Below are 6,949 nucleotides of genomic sequence, written 5' to 3'. Positions count from 1 at the left end.
AGATATTAATGCTCTTACAAATGACAACAAACGAGGAAGTGAATGTGAAGCACTGTGAACGATATTCTACGCTAATTCTGCAAAAATATACAAAGGCATTCTTTAGTGTACAAATTTGCGAATTGCTAAAAATTTATGTAAAAAATGAAAACGATAGATTCGTAGATACAAACGAGGCAGGAAGCTCGTAAAATATTAGAGCTAAGCATCCATATTTATTTAATTAAATATTAATATGAAATATGAAAGTAAACTAAACTAAACTAAATTAACTTTAAAGCTAAGCATAAATTTAAAATCAAGCAAATAAAGTCAAATTTCAAATTTAAAATAAAATATGTTGCGAGTTTTTATTTCCTTAGATTGGTGGTGAGGGAGGTATTTCACATAGGAGGCGAATTCGAAATAAAACAGGCACCGCACCGTGAACAGCCTCAACAGCCACAGTTCTCGACAAAAGCGAACCGGATTTAAGCATCGTGAAAATAGTTCAGAAGGTGTGGCCAACATCAGACCGTTAACCGGTTTTCAGCGAATTTGAAGGATCGCGCTGATTTGTTGATGTCGCATAGGTCACGACGGCGGTGTGTTTATGAAAATACTGAGATTGTGTAGGTATAAACGGATAAAATCAACAGAGTCTTCGCTTATGTTACTATGGATAATGAAGGCGCAATGATCCCAGTTGCGTTAGCAAATCAGCTTATTCCTTGAACATCGCTCAGGGCGGGTTAACGGCGTGAAGTTGGCCGCACCTCTGCATTCTGTACATCGTGAAGGATTTAAGTGTATCAGCTTAAAGCCAGAAGCATCGAATCGCCTTTAATCCCAATAAATAAACATTTAGAGTCATATTTACAGCTCCATTCGAATTGTTTCGTAATTTACTCTCTCACCCGTAACTAATTTTCCTGCTACGCGACCAATTTCATCTATGTACAAATCTCTGTATTTCCTATTTCTTATCGAAAATATATATGAAACATATCGAAAGAATTGTTAAACCAAAACAAAAAAGGAAGTTACAAAAAAGAAATTATGTGGATTTTTCAACCGGAACTTTATTTTCCAAAACAAAATAAAACCAAGGACTTAGAAGAAAATTATTCAAATTTTTACTATAGGTATTTGAGAGAGTAATATTTGGCTACTATAAATGAAAAATGATTTCGGCAATATGTCCCATGCGCCGAGAGTTGCAGATGTCGATATTTTCATCAAAATGTTGAACCACTTTTCCGCAAAGGGCGGGTATATTTTATTTATCGTTTCCTGGATTTGGAGTTTCAAATCTGCAATCAATTCAATTGGCCCCGTATAGATTCTTACCTATGATCTGAAAGTACCGGAATGTTTAAATAAAACAAAGAGTTAAATTTCAGGCAAATTTATTTTATCTCCTTCAAAATATGACCCGTCGGTGGCCTTCAGCTCCTTCGTTGCATTCTCTTTGGTCTCCTCTAACGACTGAAATCTCCTTCCACGAAGTGGTAACTTCAACTTGGTAAACAAAAAAAAAAAAGTCGCACGGGCCATATCAGGTGTGTACGGTGCTTGCACGATGGTATTTACTTAGTTTTTGGTCAAATAATCCAGGACAATTTGGGAGCGATGCGACGCAAAATCCATGAACTGTTTCCCCACATTTCCGGCCGGCTAGGCAGACACTAATGATCCGATGACACTAAAAAGTTACAGATGTGTGCCTTACAGTCCTTCCAACCCAGGTGCGCGGATCATTAAAATTAATTATTCCCGGTACTTTCTGATCATGGGGTATATGTATTTAATTAACAGTCTTGCAAAAATAATCAGTAATAATAAAATTAAAATTTTTGAGAAAAAAAGGTGCAATCACGCCTCCTGACGACATAGGTAGGTAGGTAGGTATAGTGGTTGTCGTTTGCCACACATAGCCTTGCTGTAGACCGATTGTGATACCACCGGGACTATCCCCTCTCCTCACTCTACATCGTCCTCATTGAACCAACCTGTGGTTTTGATATATCTAACAAGACTTGTTATTTTTATATTGGCTACTTCTGCCAAGTTATTCAGGGAGCTTTTTCCTAGAATATTGAATCTTTTTCTATCCAGAGCCATGCACCCGCATAGAAAGTGTTCTATAGTCTATTTTTCTCCAATGTCGCTACAGCTTCTGCAATAGTCGTTATAGGGCGCACCCAGTCTACTGGCATGCCTGCCAATCAGACAATGTTAGTCCTGTTAGGACCCTGAGAAGATTTTTCATGACGACATACATAGTGCCACAAACAAAATGACACGTTTTGCATGTAAAGGATTCTCAGAACTTGTTCTTGGATTTTCAAAAGCCTAGACAAATGCAAATAAGCTTCGTCTGATTAAAAAAACGCAGGGGTTTGTTCTTGAATGAGTTAATTGAATCTACGCGAGAAGTGCATTGTCGTCGGCTTCAATTTTTGCATTAGTTGCACCTTATAAGGTTTCACTGCCAAATTTGTACGCAAAATCAAAGAAAACACACAATTTTTTTGATGTTGACGATAATAATCATTTTATTTGATTCAAATAGATTTGTTGGCATCACTTTTTGAATATGATATCGCTCAAATGGTTTTAGCTAACATTTCGGCTGGAATATCGCCTATTTCCTCACGGATGTTGTTCTTGAGCTCTTCTATAGTCTTTAGCTTATTAATATAAACCTTTGATTTTAAATATCCCCACAAGAAGAAGTCAGGGCGAACGCGGTGGCCAGTCAAAATCGCCATTTTTCGACATCAAACGACGAGGAAACAATTTCTTCAAAAAATCGATTGTGGTGCAAGCTGTGTGTGGTGGAGCGCCGTCTTGTTAAAACCAGAACTGCCTCATATGCTTTCGAGGAATAATTGGCATCACAAAAGTGGTTATCATATCGCGATAACGCTCTTGATTGACGGTAACAGCTTGACCATCATCATTTTCGAAGAAAAACGGCCCAATAATCGTTTTCGCACTAACGCCGCACCAAACAGTGACTTTTTCGTCGTAAAGAGGTACCTCTTGAATTTCTTGAGGATTTTCAGTGGCGTAAATACGGAAATTTTGCTTGTTTACCGTCCCATTCAATATGAAATGAGCCTCATCGGACATGATAATTTTGTTCTTCTTCTTTTGACTTCTTTTGTTGAATGTAAGTTTCAACAATTTGGGAGCGCTCGCGTGGCGTGTACTGTTCCATTGTAAAAATCTGCTTGGACTGACGCTTCCAACGCGGTATGTCATTAAGCGATCTGACGTCTCTGTCAAAAGACACAGGGTTGCCAAAAGGGTCCGTCGAATATGGGTATTTTTCGAATATTCTTGAACACTGTGGCTTAGGGCTATGATGTTCCCACTTGCACAACTCCGACGAACACGCTTTGGTGTTGGTTCATTATGAGCCGAGTCCGACTTCACCAACCAAGTTCCTTATAACGTCTCGGAAGAACGATTATGTCATAGTTCCACCTCTTTATGAAGGATTTGAATTAGTTTAATGTGAGCTTTGATCAAAATTGTACATGTACATGTCGAAAAATCAATTCCAATCAATGATAGAATTTGACCCTATTAAAAATCCAAGTTCCTGTTGAAAAACCTATTATATTGTTGACCACTTGACCCTCGTTTATTCATATTCCGCTCTGATTGTGAAAAATCCGTTGTTCCAACATCCAGGTCTGTTAAATTACAAATATGTCATGTAAAGGTGGTAATTCGCCGTTCGTAGTTGAGAGAGTAAACAACGTAACTGGATGCGTCATGCCAACACAGTTTTACGTAAGGTGAATGCCTAAAAAGCGATTTCAGTAGTTTTGTTTTTTCTTTCGCTCTAAATATCAGGATGTAGCATTCGCACCATCGTCGTATACTTCTAGCTGCATGCCGGCTGTTGAACGATGTATGATACAAAGTGTTGTTGACTCGCCTTGGTTTTACGTAGCTAATATATGGATTTTTCGATTAGAGGTTTGAAGTAAATCAACGATTGAGGGGAACTGCCTCCGGCTGCTCAATTTGGACCTTAGTGTAGCTTGAGTTGCAAATCGGCCTTTGAATAAAAAAATCATATTTTCTGAAAAGTACCATTTTCATATGAATCCCTTAGAAAAAAGTTTTCGTGTTTTTAATTACCTCTTAACTTCTGAACTACTTCTTTGTGTGTGAAAGAAAAGATCGAAATTCGACTTTCACTGATAAGCAGAGATATTTGTGGAGCAGCATATAAGCTACTTTTTCTTCAGGAAATTCTACTCCCCATATGTCGCACGCATCTAAATACATCCAAAAATTAGATTTATAGATCGATTCGGTTTTTATTAAAAATCGTATATGTAATTCTAAGAAACAAAGAAGCACCTTTTAAACGCATTTGAAAATATATTCTTCAGCTCCTTCAGCGAATTCTCCTTAATGGCCTCTATCGACTGAAAGCGGCGTCCACGGAGTGGCAATTTAAGTTTTGGGCAAAGGAAAAAGTCACAGGGGGCTAAATCCGGTGAAAATGGTGGTTGTTCGAAGATATTTGCCGAGTTGTTGGTCAAAACAGTGTTCACAGTATGAGCCTTGTGAAACGGTGCGTAATCATGGTGCAAGATCCATGAACTCTCTTTCCATAAATTAGGACGTTTCCTTCGCACATTCTCTCTCACACGTTGTATAACTTCCAAATAATCTTCTTTATTTACCGTAGAATAATTTGGAATGAACTTTGAGAGCACAGCACCATGATAATCAAAGAAAACGAGTAGCATGACTTTCACTTTTGACCGATTTTGACGTCGTTTTTGGGTTTCGGCTCATATGGATAGCGCCAATCAGCCGCCTGTTAACTGGTTTGCATGTCAAAAAATACTCACGTCTCATTACCTGTTATTATGCGCTGGATAAACGTTGGGTCCGAATTCACTTCCTCAAGCATGTTTTCAGCCGCCTTTTTTCGATGAACTTTTTGAAAGAAATTCAACTTTCTTGGGACGAGTCGAACAGCCCAATTAAGGGTGTAAAATGTTGCGGATTCTTTCGTGAGACACGCTAAGGTCACAAAATACTGTCTCTCACACTGAAGTGAAGGTATTCCAGCACAACTATGTCTACGTTTTCATCCATTGAAGATGTTAGTGGGCGAGCAGATCGGGGCAAATCATCCACGACTACTCGGTCTTCTGCAAAAGTCTTATGCCACTCGTAGACCCGTGTTTTTCCTAAAGCAGACTCGCCATAGGCTTTCTGCAACATTTTCAATGATTCCGCACACGAAATCCTATTCAAAACACAAAATTTAAGACAAATGCTTTGTTCGATATTTTTTCCCATAGTGAAAACCCAGTAACCTTTATAATGTGGGACAATTTTTTAATACCATGTTTGGTACCATACAAAATTTTAAGTTCAGTTCATTTTTGCATTTCAAACTTCAGAGTATGCCTGCAGAAAAAATCCCATCAAATGAAAGCTCGTCCTACGCTTTAATGGCTCTTTAAACTGTTATGCCACTTTCAAAAGAAGTGGCTAGTCTGCATAAATGTTTTGACTATTATCTGTTTGCACGAGCTTCGTATATATACACATACATATGCTCACACGTATATTATCCTTTGGCACATTGGCTACACATGCTCACATACGTACGGGTACAAGCATGTGTGTAAACATATGCGCCCTCGTAAGAAAGCCACTTCTGCCGGGGCGTTAGAACATCAACGACCAACTAGCCATTCATGCAACTACAACTACAATTGTAATTACTTCCGTTAATATATTTTTTTAGTGCTACTTAAAAATCACTTACTTAATATTCCAACAGACCGGCCCACCAACAATCGCCGACAATGCCAGTGAATAAAATAAAAAATTCTCTAAAGTATTTTTAAAATTATTTTCAATTATTTGAAATAAATTCAAGCTCACTTTCACGCAATAACCCGATGGTTTATTGTGTTCATGCACATAGGTATAAGTAAAAGCGTTTGTGATATACTATAGATATAAATATTTGCACATATGTATGTACTAGGAATGCCAATATAAGTGAAAAATCTATATCCGGGATATCGAGACTCATTCCGGGATCCACTTTTGGAATTTAAATATAACCTTTTTAAATAGGGTTCTCCGAATGTGAGCCTATGGCAAGTGTGTTTTATCAAAAACACGGTTCTACGAGTGGTATAAGACTTTCGCAGAGAGCCAAGAAGTCGTGGATGATTTGCCCCGATCCACAGTGCGGCCGATTCCCGAAAAGCTGGCCAAAACTCAAAAAATTAAGTAATTGATTCAAAATTTCTTACCCGGGGGTTGTCGGGGTCGCTGATTACGAATTTGATCTTAAAATTTTGAAAATCCACCCCCTTCCACCCCTATTGGCCACCCCCTCACGTGAAATAGCGTATATTCTAGAACAACTCAAATTTTATGAAAAAAATTGCAAAAAATGTATCTACGTATTGCTGCAGCTAAAAATTTTGTGCCGAGGTATTGATATGTACTAAAGATTTATCGTATTTTACTAACCTTCCGAAGATGATTCCATTTGGTTTTGTTCAATTTACTCCATTACAAAATCTTTCAAATGTGTACAACTTTCACTATTCATCGACAGTAATACGATGCTCAAACGAAGGCCAAGTTGCGACTGAAAATACAGAGGATACTTAGGGTACAGGACGTTGCTATGAACGGTTTTCACTACTCAAGGCATTATAGTAACCAACCCAAAGACAAAAAAACTCTATCTAGAAACGTTTTTTTTCGACTTTTGGCCAGCTTTTTGGGAATCGGCCGCACTGTGCGATCTGGTCGCCCATCAACGTCTTCAACGGATAAAAACGTCGAGAAAGGCGGGGAAATGCTGCTGGAAAACAATCATTTAAGATTGAGGGAGGTAGCTTGTGACTTTAGCATGCTTCACGAATCAAATCGGAACATTTTACACCATCAATTG

The sequence above is a fragment of the Anastrepha ludens genome, chromosome 3 (assembly GCF_028408465.1).
Source record: "Anastrepha ludens isolate Willacy chromosome 3, idAnaLude1.1, whole genome shotgun sequence".
Taxonomy (NCBI): domain Eukaryota; kingdom Metazoa; phylum Arthropoda; class Insecta; order Diptera; family Tephritidae; genus Anastrepha; species Anastrepha ludens.
This window is presented reverse-complemented; position numbering follows the sequence as displayed.